The sequence below is a fragment of the Saccoglossus kowalevskii genome, chromosome 13, assembly GCF_978046115.1.
Source record: "Saccoglossus kowalevskii chromosome 13, keSacKowa6.1, whole genome shotgun sequence".
Lineage (NCBI taxonomy): Eukaryota > Metazoa > Hemichordata > Enteropneusta > Harrimaniidae > Saccoglossus > Saccoglossus kowalevskii.
The window spans coordinates 27,878,322-27,895,546 of NC_140653.1; the positions used below are offsets into that span (position 1 = coordinate 27,878,322).

At 36.2% G+C, this 17,225-nt stretch overlaps 1 pseudogene; it reads right to left on the reverse strand.

Moving 5' to 3' along the window:
• Positions 1-2,908: 2,908 nt before the first annotated feature.
• LOC100375483 (arylsulfatase B-like) lies at positions 2,909-12,091 on the reverse strand (annotated as a pseudogene).
• Between the last annotated feature and the right edge of the window lie 5,134 nt (positions 12,092-17,225).

Below are 17,225 nucleotides of genomic sequence, written 5' to 3' on the forward strand. Positions count from 1 at the left end.
ACTTTTAAGTAATTCGCATAATTTGTTGACATCCGTTCATCACCTCCATTCTTTTAAATATGATTTCATTAGCGGTAGTAACGTCTGTGATGCTCTACATATGCGAAAGCTGGACTATGACAACGAAAATAACGAAGAAAATAAATACATTCTAAATGAAATGTTATAGACGACTCGTTGGTTTCACATGGCGACAACAAATTCGGAACAAAGAGGTATGGATGAAGCTAAAAGATCAGCTGAAAGAAGGATAAAAAATAGAGCATCTAATTGAAACAATTAAGAAAAGAAAATTGCAATTTTCTGGACACCAATCAAGGAAAAACAGTATTAACGTATTATGCAAGGGAAGGTTAAAGGATGCAGAAACAGAAGACGGCCATGAAGAGAATGGGAAGATGACATCAAAGAATGAACAGAGAATGGAGAGCAGCTTTACCATCTTGCTGATGACAGAAAGGGCTGGGTGAGTTACGTCTTGTCATGGGTGCACCAACGGCCTCCTGAAGCTTTGAACTAAAAGAAGAAGAAGTGATTACAATACCTCACACACATTTATTCTGATCACCTTCAAATTTGCGAACCTTGTCAATCACTATGAATCGTCAACCAAGTTCAATTTTGGTGTAACTAGCAAGTGCAATCGTAGTGTAGTTCCCTGTTTTTCATATCTGGCTAGTATTTTATTCTGCTTATATTTAATACTGTCCTATTATTTAGGAACTTGTATACAATTAATGTTATGTTCTTCTATAATGGACATTGAGATTAATAAAGCACATGTATTATTAATAGACAAAGGCATTGGCAAGTACTTTTCTTGCCAATTTTTGCTTAGATATTTTGCTGAACTATTTTTTAGAAACTTTTTTACAATGTTATATCATTCTATAAGGAACATTGAGATCAATACAGTAGATGTATTATTTGGGGGGGGGGGCATGAACATTAATTATATTATTTTTGTGTGTACATATGATGACTTGATTGTTTTTGTTTTTAGCCAATATATTTCGCCCAAACAGTCTGTTATCATCCATCATTTTGTTTTTAAATATATATTCTAAATAGACAATAGTTACGCTATGTATATATATTCACGCTGATGAGCATTCATCCAGCAATTGCGTATACACGCCAAATATGGATGGCTTCAATTTGTGTTTTTAGTTTTTTCTCCGAATAGTAGAAAAACAAATGACGAGTGACAATGAATTTAAGGGTCATTTTCAAGGTCGTACGTCCTCTATGTGTACATGTAGTCTGAACTTTCTCGCTTTCTATTATCAAAAGTGTGAACCTAAGTCTCCTCCCCTCAATGCGTGTAATTATATATTGAGAGAATATATACATATCTAAGTGAAAGAAAATCTATTCCAATACTGTGCTCTTAAAGGTATGAACCGTAACCTGTCTATTTACTAACATATTCAGTGCATTGTGCTTATTATTCTATACAAAACTGCGATGTTTAAACATTCAGACACTCAAAGACAAAATGTGGGTTCTGACCCTATTATCATGAGCTGCAATGAATATAAAGGGAATTTTAGAGGACGTGAGAGTGCATGAAGTCTGACTAAACATTCTCTCATTCTCAACAGTCTGGACTTAACCCAGTATTTGACAATGTTCTCTTGCAATTCGTCGTGATCACTTGTCAAAGATAGGGTTATTTCGTGGGTTTTGATTATTTTCATCTGCAAATTCGATGATATTGTTTGTATGTGGAGTAATTGTTTATTTGGGAATATCATTCTGAGCGGTAGAACAACTTTCAATGCCGGGTGCTGTTAAATGTCATGCGAATACCCTCTGTACCAAACCCTGTTAAACCCTTTGATACTTTTTCAACCCAGCATTTTCCACATTTTAATGTATTTATCTATTTCCCCCGAATTTTATACAGCATCCCTGTGACTCAGAGGGATAATTATACCCAGAAAGTTGTTTATACCATGTGACTAAACAATGTGGTATATTTATGTTACATAATTATTCAATTCAAGACTTTCGTCTCTCGTAGTTGACATCTTGACCCAAAAAAATCTCATATAACTCCAAAATTAAAAGGTACAGGCGTGCATGGTCCGTATATTGCGAAATCTTATGTTTGCACGTGTAAAGGATTGTACCTGATGCGTTCTGACTAGATTTACCATTTTCCCTAATAACCTAATTTGAAATTATATCTATTGAGTATTAGGAATATTGTACATTCCAGTATCTAAAAAAAATGTAATAATGTCGGATGCAGGCAAGGATATACTATGCAGTGTTATTCAGTGTGTGTGTGTATATATCATACTTAAATTATTTTTATGTAAAACAGATTCATAATCGGAACAATGCTCTTGAGCAATCCAGTGTCTGGCCATACCCTGTAAACTACCCCGTGCAAGCACGTTTCTAAACACAAAGCGAACTCTTTTGAGAGAGCTTTTCACAACAAGAGTCTTTCATAAGCAAATTGGTCAAATCACAAATGACACTGGAACGATGCGGGTTTTAATTACGACATATCTAATTTATTGGAATATTATTATTAATTTATTGGCGACAGAAGACAGAAAGTAAATCCAGTTAAATGATGTATTGACACTGATTGGCCAGACCTGATAATTATGGATATCATTGATCGCAATGAAATAGGATTGACCTGTTGTGAGTACACGACTTGTACTACGCACATTACATGTCTTCCAGTATTTTTCAGCTAATAATTAAATTGTGTTTTCGAAAGAGATAGTATGATGCAAAAGCCATCGTCTATACATTTGTTAATAATTCAATAAACAGTCTATGTAAATTGTATTGTAAGAATAAGCATGAATTAGCGAAGCCGGATTAGGAATTTATATTGAAATCAGACTATACCAAATTAAATGATTTGATTTAAATTAAATTGTCAAATTAATATCGCAACTGGGTCCAGGAGATCATTTTTCTTCAGATTCACTTGAGGAGTCTGACTCAAACACCCATGGAATCCAAACTCCGATAGGGGGGGAATAGCATCTGGGTCATCATCAGGATAAGTTGGCGGAGCAGACGCTGCACGGTATTCTTCCAATCTTTGTAATAGTTCTATGACTTTTTCAGGATTTTCTTCACTCAAGTCGGCAGTCTCGTTGGGGTCCTCTGCGATGTTAAACAACCACACAGATTTACCAGGACTATCGGAAGGACTAACTGGTTCCTGTCCAGATTCAGGTTCAGGTGTCCATATCCCGACGCCTGAAAACAAATGAACACAACTCATTGTAATTTTTAAAATAGCTACACTTGGTGCAAGTGGGAATAGTAATAATAAGTAATATGTACCTGGATTTCCTGTCAATAATTTCCAATCCCCAACTCTAATGGCGCCCATGATTGAGGTATCATATTCTTCAGTCCATTCGTCAGGCAAAGGGTCCATGTTTTGCGGTGGTGGTTGTAACGGGTCTATGTTAAGAAGTATTGCCTTTCTAAGCGATGCTGCGCCCGTACTGTGTAATATATAACAATATAATCATAAAATATTAAAATACAAGTAGAAGGGAACCAATAGTTTTCCCAACAATCTTGATATAGAGGGACTGTGCTTATTTGAAACCTCTGAGGTTGAGGTGTATCACGATAAACGATGTATGCATAGTATAATACTCAGCAATTGCGTACATCACCATATAGGATGAGGGGTTGATTCCAATAAAAGATACACAGATTATTCTACGTTATTATAACATATACCATATTTGGTCTATTAGTGGCGCGTGCACTTCGTAAATGGCAGATGTGCATCTATTGTCAAAATAAGTCGCATTTTAATGATCCAGCGTACAATACATGTAAACCTTGACGTCTTATTTGAAACGTTTTGGAGAATGGTAATGTCTGTGAATGGCGTAAGAGTTGATTCCATTAACAGTATAAAACACATAACTTGGAAACTATGCCGTATTAGCTCTATTGGTAGCACATGTCAGAGGACTATGGTCAAAAAGAGAATAATATTTTAATAAGCCAGTATACAATATATGTAAGTTTTGGTTCATTAGCGCTTCTATCAGAAAAACTGCACAAATGTAAAATACCTGATAGATTCCCATTGGTCAAATCCATCCAATGGCTTGCTTTCCTCTGAATTGGAGTCACTTCCATCGCCCGCTAAGCCCAGTAATGTAGGAAACCAATCAGTAATGTGCATCAGTTCTGTGTTCACAGTGCCTTTCATGTCTTCAGAGAAATCTGGACTATGTACAAATGCCAAACCCCGAACACCACCTTCATATAACGATTTCTTCTCACCCCGAAGAGGCCAATTGTTACCACCATGGGCTGGCAATCCACCATTGTCTGGAATTAAAGAATTAAATGGCAAATTCGTGTACTTAATTTTGCCAAAGCTTATTTCACGAAAAAAAATCATTTTATTTGCAAGTTATAAAAAATCGATCATCGGACTGTTTAGATCTGATGATCGAATTTAGCCAACAAAAATTGTTTCTAGTGTGTTTTCCACGTGTTAAATGGTGTTGCATACTTCAACATGGATAGTTTTCAATGCATCCACACAAGTGTTTTCATATAAAATTAAGGTAGCATAACCATACGTTGGGTAATGGTGCGAGGTCATATGTATAACGGGATTGGTTGGCTGAGAAAATCAAGTTCATCAGTATGGCGTCCTTTACAAAAATATAGTTAATAATAACACGATTAACTTCAAAAATGGTAGCCCTATACTTTATATACTTAGCCTTCAAGTTTGTTTGATAGATATAATGAACCTGTGGTTAAATACGATAACGCTGATCACAGATAACATCCATGTCACTTGTCTAATGTAGAACTCAGTTTTTTTACACAGACCATATGACTCGGAATAATATATGTCAGGTTCCATAAGTTGAGCAGGATGTACTCACTTCAAAACACTTGACATTAATATGTCTTTTTTTACTGATTTGACTATATATTTGTCAGTTGTTTACATTTGTCCTATGAATTTGTCGATTTTTGTTCACAGATCTTGTTCCACTTTACAAAGTGCACTAATTATATAAGCATTACATGGTGTTGTACTTATTATCCTATCAGCTTTTTGCTCAGGATTACTGAAAGTTACCATTTAAAAAAAAATATGGAAATGTTTAATATATGATTATTTTGATTATTATTATTTTGGTATACAAATTTAATGAGCAAAAATTCTCAAATTAAATATAAATAGTTGGAATTATATGTTATACCTGTGAAAATGTGTGGATTACCATGCACATTTTGAAGGGAAAAAAATCTATTACCTAAAATTGGTAAAAATGGGATACCCCGGTACTCCAACTTTTCTAATCATAATTTTACTTTCCATCCTCCATTTCATAATAGTACTCAATGGTTTAGTGTGCCCTAGTCTTTGAATATTAGCTTAATTATGATTCTATGTGACATTCTATTTCCCATAATAGTGTGCGCCGTGTGTCATAATTTTCTAAGGTCCCCATTATTTGGCCAATAGCGACTACTCAAGTCTCGGTTTTCGCATCGCATGTTATGTAGCATTAACCTTGTGTTGGGCCACTTCGCCCATAGAATTGCTCAAAATCACAGCCAGTGTCGCTTTAATAGTGGGGTGGCAAAAACTGAAAAAGATGCTGGAAATAACTTCCGATGGCATTCTTTAGTACAATATGGCATCCATGCTAGAAATGTTGTCATGATATAGTAGAACAACACAAGGGTGGATGCCAACTCTGTATCTGCATACTAAGGGTATAAACCTGGCTAAAATGGGGGGGCTTAAAATCAGTAAGAAATAAGAAAACGCACATATTAATATAGGTTGCTAGTTTGTACAAATAATTTAATGGAACTGTTTAGTTACAAATGGTATTTATATTCTGGAAATGTGTTTTGCTAGTGCAGTGAGACAATTTTCGGAGTGTATACTACACATATAGCTGGATTTTAAGGGTTCATTGCTAGCTCGAGGGGGGCTTCTCTACATTGTAGGAATTCGGAATACAGGCATACTAATAAAGTCTCTAGAAATAAATAATAAATGATGCTTTGAGATTAGGATGCTTATTCAATGTAGAAATGCTCGGAATATTTATTAGAACCACCCATAATTAGAGGCATTTTCTATACTAGTATTGGAAAGACCAGTGGTTTGGCTCGAAATTTACAGGAGTAAAAACTAGGATTATACATCCAGGAAATTTGTTGTAATAGCACATTTTGTTGATATTATGCATGTAGGTAAATTCTGTCTTGATAAAACCAAACAATTTCAAGGTGATGGCATATTCTGGAGGGGGAGGGTCAAATCCTCTTAACACTTGGGCAACAAATGTGTACTTGCATGTTGCAGGGGGGTCAAGATGATAGCATGATACAAGAAATCACAATCAAATGCAGGTTTCCTATAAATACATGTTGGCATTAACATTACTTATACTAAAAAACATCTTAACATACATTGCTTGTTCAGAAAATGTTTATTATCCTTTAGCACTCAATATACTAATGAGGAAATATCACCGAATATAGTCACCTTGTATAACTAACTATGGAGCTCGCTAGATTGGGATGAGAAGATGAAATGATTTAGTGCACTACATCATTAATGTTTGACTTCTCGTAGTTAATCAACTACAAAATACTAAGAGTCCTAATTCGCCATCAGTATCATCAATAAACATGAAAAGCAACATTTCTGAATAAATAAACGTAGAAATAACAACGAACAGATGCATTTGCAAAACCTTGCCTATTATGACAATTGAATGGTTAGTCATATATGTCCTTGATCAATAATAATAAATTGTGCAAGATCTAGTATATATTTTTTACTATGCCACAAATAATTACATTATGAAACACTACATCAAATTAAGTACTTCGGGTGATACTCTGTATGCTCTTTTTCTTCTTATTCTGCAGTTGGGTTATTGCAATCTTCTGCCCCACATCCACACGCCCCTGTACAAATGAGTTTTTTAACATAACATTTACACCTTGAAGTAGAACACTTTGTTCGGCAGCCACAGGCGATAATTTCGAGACAAACTGTTGGTACAGGCTCCTTTGACATCAGAATAGGAAGAAGACATGACTGACTCTCATCCTTTCTCCATCCACCAGAGTCAACTGGATCAGGAACTTTCTGGGTAGTAGTTAATGCTTGCACCTACACAGTCATCTGATGATGGACACGTTTCATATGATACTCAAGTGAATCATTAGTTGGAGGTTATCCTTCAGGAACTTTCTTTGCACGAAGAAACAGTGTGAGCCGGGCTTCATTCACCAGTGAGCAATCACATCCATACAAGAGACACACGAACCTTTCAACTCTTCCTGATATCTGTTGATCCAAATTACCATAGCCAAGACCATTTAGAAGTTGTGGATTCTTGATGAACATTTTCCATGCAGTTTTCTTACCAATTCCAGAGAAGCTTGAGGATGTGTCGCAACCTGTTAATGCATGGAATGCAACAATATTCCCTCGTACATCTGTATCAGAGCATTCAATTACTGTTCTTTCAAAATCTTGTGATCTAGCATCTTTAGCATGTAGAACCAATCTGGTATCTGCTTCTTCATGGTTGGCATTAAGGCTTGAAATATCACGTTCACTTGATGATACTGCAAGTGTTCCGTCAGACAATCCACCTGCTGTCAGAAGCTCACATTCTTCGGGAAGGTCATTCATCCGTTCAATTACTTGTCAGGAAAGAAATCTGGCCAAATTTGCCTTATTCAGTGGCATGTCCATGAAATTCTTCCATACTTGGGGCAATGGTACTTCTCTGCTATCAATAACTCTCCTAATCGCATGACGGGATTTTCCACCTCTTTTAAATCTTGTAGCATTCTTTATAGAATATTCTTCATAACGATCAAAACAAACATCAACTCTTTTGTATATTGATCCTAGGTGTCTGATTACTCTGTCACAGAAAAGATCAGCCCAGTCACCAAAGTTCTTGGCACCAGATGGTTTCCCTATTGCCTGTATCAAGGCTGCTCCATCGATAAGTAAACATGTCTTCTTCTCATTCTCTGGGAGGGACATTCTAATATCAATATCAGTTTGAAGGATATCTGAGAGACTTGATTTTGTTGTTGAACGGAGATTTCCGCCTATATCTGCTAAGGAAAGAGGAACATGCGATAATTCGTGTTGGAAAACTGCTGATAGATTAACCTTCCTCCCTGCATCTGTTGCTACTAGCAATCTATGAAATAAATTTCTGTCAGCTTTGACAACTTTGCTTTCATCTTTTCTTTGAACTGTTACTTTCAAGAGTGACCCAAATGTTTGAGAATTGTTGCGATGAAGTGGAGAATAAAGAGACACCATCTTATTGGTTAATCTGTCTTCCACAAAACGCTTGACCAGTCGTCTACCATGTTCTTCAGCTTGTAGTAAATCATCTTGGATCTTTGCAGGAGCTATGTCATTTGTTGTGATACATCGAAGTTCAGCAACTGCTTTAAACACATTAAATCTTTGAAATTGTGTGACAAGTAGTTGCACATCTTGCTCATCTCGTCGTATACCAGAAGGCAGGGAGTCATTTCTAGTAGGAGCTGCTTCTTCATCATCCACAATGCCAACCATAACACGAGTACACTCTGCAATATGTGATTTCTCATTGTAGGTTAAACACCACTTGTCTCTTGCAGACTCATTTCTGGTTATTCCAATCAAACCACGAGCAACCTTGCATGATCGATTCAGCCACTCAAGAGCCTGGTCTGCCGAAACCTGGTTAAACACATCTTCACTTCTTTTGACAACAAAATGTCTTGCTACAAACTCTCTGTACACATCAGAAGCTGTTTCACTTAATAAAGACATGTCTGCTAAATACACTAATCCCCATCTTGCATAATTAATGTGATCATGCAATGCAAAGTATGGCAGCATATACGTGATTTAAAATATAATGTACTTCCTCAATACCACCAACGAAATATAGGGAATCGCGGGACAATCAATTTAAATACTTACCATTTGAAAATATTATAATAGTGTTATCCCAGAGTCCAGAGTCTTTTAATGTTTTGGTAATATTCCCAATACCTTCATCCATACAGGTTACCATTCTAGCCAATGTACGCCGACGTTCATCTTCTATTATGCCATTGTATAGATCCGAGTATTGTTGCGGAACACTTGCATACTTAGCGTGTACTGACTGGTAAGCCAAGTACAAAAATAATGGCTGAAAAAAATGAACACATTAAACAAAAATTAAACAAACATATACAGACCCACACTGTCAAATAGTGTGTCACATAAACAAACAAAATGATTTAACACACTGGTGTTACAGTAGTGCGCCAATTTAAAGATCGATTTAAAGACGAAAACCGTCGAAGAATTCTGAATCAATGTGATGCAGTCGACAGAGTAGAATAAGTACTACATTGTGCTTCATAAATACATAGACACGGCTGCATTACTCACTCCATCATCGTCGTCATCATGTTCCATAATTATATTTTGAGCCTCTTGAGTAAATATAAATGCAGAGTAGTCTCCTTGGTAGTTTGGGATACATCAGTCTCACCTCTTTTCAAATCAAATCCACCACTGGCAGAATGAGTGAAATAATCTTAAGTACCAACGTAAAATCCTAATAATAAAAATTAGAATAAGTATGTGCTTTCAACACATGTACGTCTTGACAAAGGCACTTTATTCTGCTACCTTATTATGTATTTTACAATCAGATTAAAATGGCTGTCATCGAAATCCTGTTATAGCGATATATTTTCGGGGTTCTCTTATCTTTTAATGAAGCATTCTGTTCTTCGTATTTCTTGATTATGCTAAAATATATACTTACCGAAGAAACTATCGAATCCACGTTGTGTGGGAATGCATGCTGGTGTGTAGAATCCCTGGTGCCATTTTCCGACCATATGAGTTGCGTACCCTGCTTGCTTCATTTTCTCAGGTAATGTTACTTCATCGAGTGGTAGACACATTCGTTGAGCAGGCCTTATATTTCTGTGTACTAACCCATACCGCATCTGTGGATTCGAATAAAATAATAATAAAATATGATATTTCAGGTTCAGAAACTTATTGACCTTGTTTCATTTGTTTTTAAGGGAATTGATAACATATTTTTCGTCTTTTGCAGGGCAAACATCGTGTTTGCATTGACACAGTGCAGCAGAAGTTTGTTCATTTACTGGCCGCCGCCTGTGCACGTGAACCTGTGTGGGCCGCAGACATAGAATATATATCTAATACAATCTGTGTTCGAACGCTAATTTATGGTTTGTCGTGTAATGAAGGTTAATATATGCACAGCGAATGTATTCACAAGTTATTTGGAACGTCCAAACCAGGGCCGGATCGTCTGACGCCTAGTAAAGATACGCACTGGTATTTTAAAAGACCTGTATTGCTGGAAAATTTACCCCTCGTAAGCAGACTGATTACATGACACATTAGTATTTACCATATGATACATGACCAAGTTGTCATTCACACCTGAAGGAGGAACAACTAGTATAAAGTACAACTGCAAGCGTGAAAAGTGTTGTAAACTAGTATGAGAATAGTTCTGCGTTTTACAACAAATTAATTACTCAAGTGTTGCCGAGGACAATTGTAAGTGAGTGACAAAATTACGAACCCTCAGTACATAGCTTTATATGTTGTTTGTAATGTCCGAGCATCTGCTTGCGCATCACCATCACCATCTAGTCATCGTAGGCGGTGTTCACTACAAGTTATTGCGAACTGTTCTTTTCAGTACAATCAAAGAGTCGTGGCGTGTTGTATTTCTGCCAGCATTGGCGAGGCGCTTGCTGTGATTGCCAGTTTGAATTCAGTGTTTCACATTGTAATATATGAGTATTGATTGGATGTAAATCTTAAATTCTACTCAGAATTGTCCTGGGGGATAAATGGAACTGATTGTAGGTACATGTCGGGTTTTATTCTATACAAACTCACCGCATATCGTCCTGTCAATAGCTGTCCTCTTGACGGTGTACACACTGGTGCAACATAGTAGTTTTCCAATTTGATCCCGTCCGCAGCTAAGCTATTGAGGTTCGGTGTTTGGAAAATAGGGTTGTGGTAACCAATGTCATTCCATCCATAGTCATCATCAAAAATGAAAACAATGTTCGGTTGACTGTCACAACGAGCAAATGCAGACAGAGAAAGCACTAGGACTGTTAGAAGTACACTTATTGACATTACTGTATGCATGATACACAATAAATGAACTGAGGGTATTTGCAAAGTGTTTTAATAGCCAAGGTCCATTCACACTCCCGTTTATACGCGTATTAAAAAGATCATGCCATCAACAAACAGCTACCCTAATTTGGTATCAATATGTTGTCTTTCAAACGTTCCCTTTGTTGAAACGCATTCATCATATTGTGCTGTCGATTCACCATGTCATGAGGTTCAATCACCATATCGTAATGTCCACTCACCTTATTGTGCTTTCAATTCATCTTGATGTACGTGCTATTAGCAAATCGTTATGTAATTATTTCCCATAAACCAATGCGCATATAATACATGCACAGTTTAACAATTTCCTTAGCACATGCGAAGATTAACACATCGCAATATCGACGAACAGAATTTGTTATTAATTTATTTGGGAGCACTGTCAGAATATCGTGCGACTTGTGTCAAGCTAGTGAACGTTATCCTTTAACAAACACTGAAGGGATATATCAGCTGCTATCAAATCAAAGGAGTAAGGAGTAAGTTGTTGAATGGAACGCATGCCTATAAAATATAAAGTGTCTTAGTTGTATGTCGGTATATAAATTATACACCTTTAAATAACCAATGTAAGCCAAGCCACTGTAGCTAAGCCAAAAAATAAAACTAAGAGCGAATATGGGCGATGGAGAGTATTTTCAATACAAATATGGGCGAAGAAGCATATTTATATGGCTTAGGTGGGTAGTATGGTATATACGCGTAAAATGACAGATAAAAGTAGAAGAAGATTACTTTCATTTCCTAATAGGCCTCACTAATAGGTGTAGTATGTAACTTAGTATTATCATCATCGTCCTCACCATCAGGATTCAACACCATGTTTTACATCAATTGCCAATTGGGGATGTCTGTCGTACATGAGAAGGTAAGAGGATATCGTGTACTTTCATTTGAACTGTATGTATTTCATATGCATGTACCATGCATGTCCCTTTTCATTTCTGTCGCTTTAGAATCATAACTATCATAAAAAATATAGTCTGATTAAACCCGTTCACGGGATTCAACTAGAATGTTAGGAAAGAGTTCTAGACTTTCATATTCCTGTTATCTCGCATGGTATCTGTGTGACCTCTGATTTGAAGTTGTCCGAGTGAAGTCAAGCAGGAGTCCACTAATAAGAAATTTTTATAGAAAGTTTTGCAGACGGAATCACTACCGCATATTGGGTAAAATGGTAAGTCATTACTAATATGATAGCATCATGTATGAGATAATCCATACATAATAACATAGATTGGGCTGTTTGTATGTTTACCAAGGTGCAGTCACTTGAGGCTAGTAAGTCTTAATCACAACTCTTAATCTTATTTTCTAAAAAACAATTTGTTGTGAACTTCACCTTTCTATGGTACAGAATCCCATTCTTGAAACATAACTGATCCTACTGCCTGAGTTAAATTCCGACACAAGGGCTCTCATGTATTCGTACATCCGTTTTTGGTGCTTGGCCCTGCTCTCAGTATACCAATCTTCGGTTCTTTTTTCTGCAACGTTTGCCATTCCATCATTGTAACTGTGGCTAGTTATACTTTCCTGGAGTAGGTGGTGAATTCACTGAACTATCCAGAATGACCTGAATAATACAGCTTGAGTGTCCACCAACAAGGTATGATGCCGTGTGTATGACACATGGCTTTCACTCCTGGTATGCATACCATCGCTGCCTCTCTCTAGATAACTGAGCTGATAATCTGCGGTCATGCTTCTAATTCTGATTCTCAGACATCATAGGACAATGGATTGTTATCTGATAAATCGGGGAATTTGTTGCCATACAAGTAATCATAGAACTGTGTGGTTACCCATGTTGGTACTAGGAATTCCAGTAGTTTTACTCCATAGCTGTCACATACATAACTACTATTCCCCTCTCCTTGATATAAAACGGCTCCTAATCCTGTAAAACTTGCATCTGTGTAATTTAAATGGTTGTCTATAATCTGGAGAAGCGAAGTAATTCTGGCGTCCCCTCTAATGCTCTGGTTTTCTCAGGGTCGGTCTCAATACCTTGATCTGTTACCATACATCCCAAATATTTTTTGTTACAGCAGCTGTAGCTTGCTGAATATATAAACAATGTCAATAAATATGCATCACTGTTCAGATCAGGTCACTGTTCATTTGTATACATGGAAATGAAGGCAATCGTGTATTAAATTAGCGTTTTATATAATAATAACATTATATTCTATGAAAAGAATACATTTTTATCCATTATGTTTTATTCAGTTAATAAAAAACAACAACAACACATTTAAACAAAACAGAGTGACGGGATATAACTCAGTTTGCAATTATACAATATATTCACTAATTATAGCACTTATGATTCATTCTAATTTCACAAACAATTTTTACAATGGAGTTTCTACGAATTGCGATATCGTAAAACATTCTTTACTACATTTTAAAAATTCTAGTTGGAGTCACCCCCTATGCCTAGGCGCGGGATATACATTGATTACTGAGCAGACAAATGTGGTTCCCAATTTTGCTGAAACCAGCGCCACCCAAAGCAACTGATAGTCACCTGGCATATTTAATATTCAAATATCGGCCGTATTGACAATGTATATACAAGTATATTATGCTTCACCCACCTTTTAGAAAAAGTACATAAATGGGAACCAATGTGGGACAATGACATTAAATGACAACTGAGACGAATACAGTTTAATGTTCCAACAATGTACTTGCTGCATCACAACCATAGCAGTTTACATGTATATGATTATTGCAAATCTCATAGAGGTCTACCCGCATGGTTCCTACATGCCAAGTTTCAAAGCAATTGAACTGGTAGTTTTCAAGTTGGAAATATTTGCTGAAAATGAAGAATAAATAAACAGTACTGACTATAAAACATTAGCATTAACATATTAATAATGCTGAAGATGTAGGTTGGTTAATTTAGTTATAAGCTGTAAGCTACGTGAAATGATGTTGTTGTTGATATAAGCTGTGAAGGCTGTAACTACCGGAACTGACAATGAGGATAGGGGAAGCTGTCCAGATATGGTACAGTGAAAGCTGTAACTACAAGGTGTTTGGTTAATGAATATAAATGCTAAAATACATAATGAATAAAATACAGAAGCCAATGTAGAATAGATACAAAAGACTTTCCTGAGGTATGAATGTATCTAAAATGTCAATCAGAAGACCATATGCCTTTATCATATTATGCTGTCTACCTGCTCTTGCTGCAGATATGGCTCCCCCAATGTGTAACAAGTGACCAAAGGTGAGATGAATTATGACCCAACAAACACCAAAATCCATATAAATACTGAAAAGGTCAGTGGAAGGTTGTCTTCTGTTAGGGTCCTCAAACTAGGTATACGATAGATTGTGCTGTCTTATATAATGTTATAGCTTACCTGACAAAGACTTCCCCATAGAAAAACAACACTTGACTTGTTTTGATGTTTGTCAAGCATCGCTGTGTTTGATTTCATCAACAGGAAAATGGTTTATAGTGATAATTCCTCTCAAATATAATGGTGAAGCGCAGGCTGAATAAATGAATCTTGGCTTGTGAATTGGATATAACTGAAACATATCTCTGCAAGATATTGTTGAATAGTTGATTCCTTTAACCATAACTATTTGAAACAATGTGTGATAAAAGAACAGTAGCAAGTGCTCGGATACTGCTGGCAAATTGCTAACGGAACATGACATATTGAGCATGTTTTTTTTTAAATTTATACCCGAGATATATGTATAAGCTTGCTTCGCACTAGGCGTACAATTCCACAATTCATGTATGTCTAGTATGTCTAAAATTATCTTCTCCTTGCAGTATGGCGAACACACGCTTTTGCTTGTGTTCATCTGTTGCAAGGAACCCACATTTCGTGAACTGGAAACGAGACAGTGCAGTCTTCTGACCAGGAATAATTTGCGCAAGAATGATATAATTGTACTGCATGGCAGTCAATGTTAAAATACGTTACGGTAGCAGAGTTGTTATAGCATGGCAGTGGAATGAATGACGTGCCTGAAAAGTCAAAAAGCTTGGTTGGACATTCATGTAAGTTGGTTGTAAATTTGATTGGCACGGCCAACAAGTTGGTTTGAAGTGGGAAAGTTGTATCAAAAGTTGGTTCCAAAGTCGAAGTCAAGTATCAAAGTAATAAAACAAGGTGGTTGGAAAGTTATGAAAGTTGGATGAAAATACGTCAACATTGGATTGAAAATTGAGAAAGTTGTTGGTCAAAAAGGAGGTTGGTTGGCGAAGCCATAACATTGGTTGGAAAATCGTACAAATTATAGAAAGTTGGTTGAACAGACGAAAATGTGGTTGAAAACTCGTTAAAGTTGGTTGCAAAGTCAAAGTTTGTATGAAGTTGGTTGGACAACCATAAAAGTTGGCTTGACAGTAAAAATTGTAGTTGGATGAAAAGTTGGTTGTAAAGTCGGAAACGTTGGCTGACAGTCATAAAAGTTTGGTCGAAATATAAAAAAATTGGCAAGCAGAAAATGTTAAGTCAGAAAGATGACAAACTTGGTTGAAAAGCCATGAACATTGGTTGGGTAGTCGTAAAAATGTGTTGTAAAGTTGAAAAGTTGCTGGAAAGTCAGAAAGTAGACTGGTTTTGGAAGTCGAGGGAAGTTGGTTACAAAGTCGAGAAATTAGTTTGCCAAAGCAAAAATATGGGTTAGAAAGTCAAAATGATAGGATAGTAAGACCAGCAAGTTAGATCGAAAAGTATTTGTACAGTTGTGATAGTTGGTTGAAATATCGAAATGGTTGGAATGTCAGAAATGTTAGTTGGACAGTCACAAAAGTTGTTAGATTGTTATTGGAATTTGAGAAAGTTAGTTGGAAAAGCGGAATCGTTAGTTGGAAAGTTGAGAACATTGGTTCGTGTTGGAAAGTCGTGAAAGTTGATGATAAGTCGAGAAAGTTGGTTGGCATTGGAAAGTCATGAAAGTTAGTTTGGCAAAGCAAAAATAGTTGGTTAGCATTGTAATAATGAAAAGTTGGTTGGCAAGGTAGAAAAGTTAGTTTAAATGTCAAGAAAGTTGGTTGAAAAGTCTAAAAAGTTTGATAGAAAGTTTGTCAGTTGTGAAAGTGGGTTTGAAAAACGAAGAAGTTTTGATTAGTAAATCAAAAAGCTGGTTGTCGTGGAGGTTGGTTGAAAAGTTGATCAGACAGTCGTGAAATTGAGTTGGAAGGTTAAAATGGCTGGTTGCAAGGCAAATACAGCACGGAAGTTAAATAAATACAGTAGTAGGGAAAGTTTGTTGGAATATAACAAAAATTTTGTTCAACAGTCGTGAAAGTTGGTTGGAAAGATGTAAAAGTTTGCTGGCAAGGAGAAAAGGCTGCTTAGACAGTTGTGAAAGTTGGTAAGAAAGTCGGCTGGACAGTTGTGAAATTATGTTAGAAAGTTGAATATGTTCACTGTGTCCCAAAATAGACAGCTCACAAAATTAGTTGCTGGGTTATAAGCGATTTGAAAATTTCTGTACTGTTCAGAGCAAATGTAGTGTGGCTTCATTTCGGGATTGTTTGATATGCAATGCAATGTTATTGTTTGAATTAGTCTAGATACCACGTGGTTAAATACTGGAAGTAACATCTACAATTATGCTGTTAGTGTAGCAATAAGGTGACCAAACTGATAAATTTTCTACGTGTTACATTCTGCAATTTACAAGCTGTAAAAATTGTTTGGAAAATAGTGAAAATTAGTTGGAAAATGGCATTGCAAAGCAAAAAAATTGTTGATGCCTGAAATAGTCCCTAGTAAATTTTGTTGTATATATGATTCTACAAAAGGCAGACATGGCTATTAGTGATATCGACATTTCTACAGGCTGTAAATCTGATCCCAACCATATGTGATTTACTGAAGTTGCAGTTTGATCACACCCTCACACATTATAGACCATTTTAATCAAAAATACATTAATGTAATTAAGATTTAGTATGTCTAAA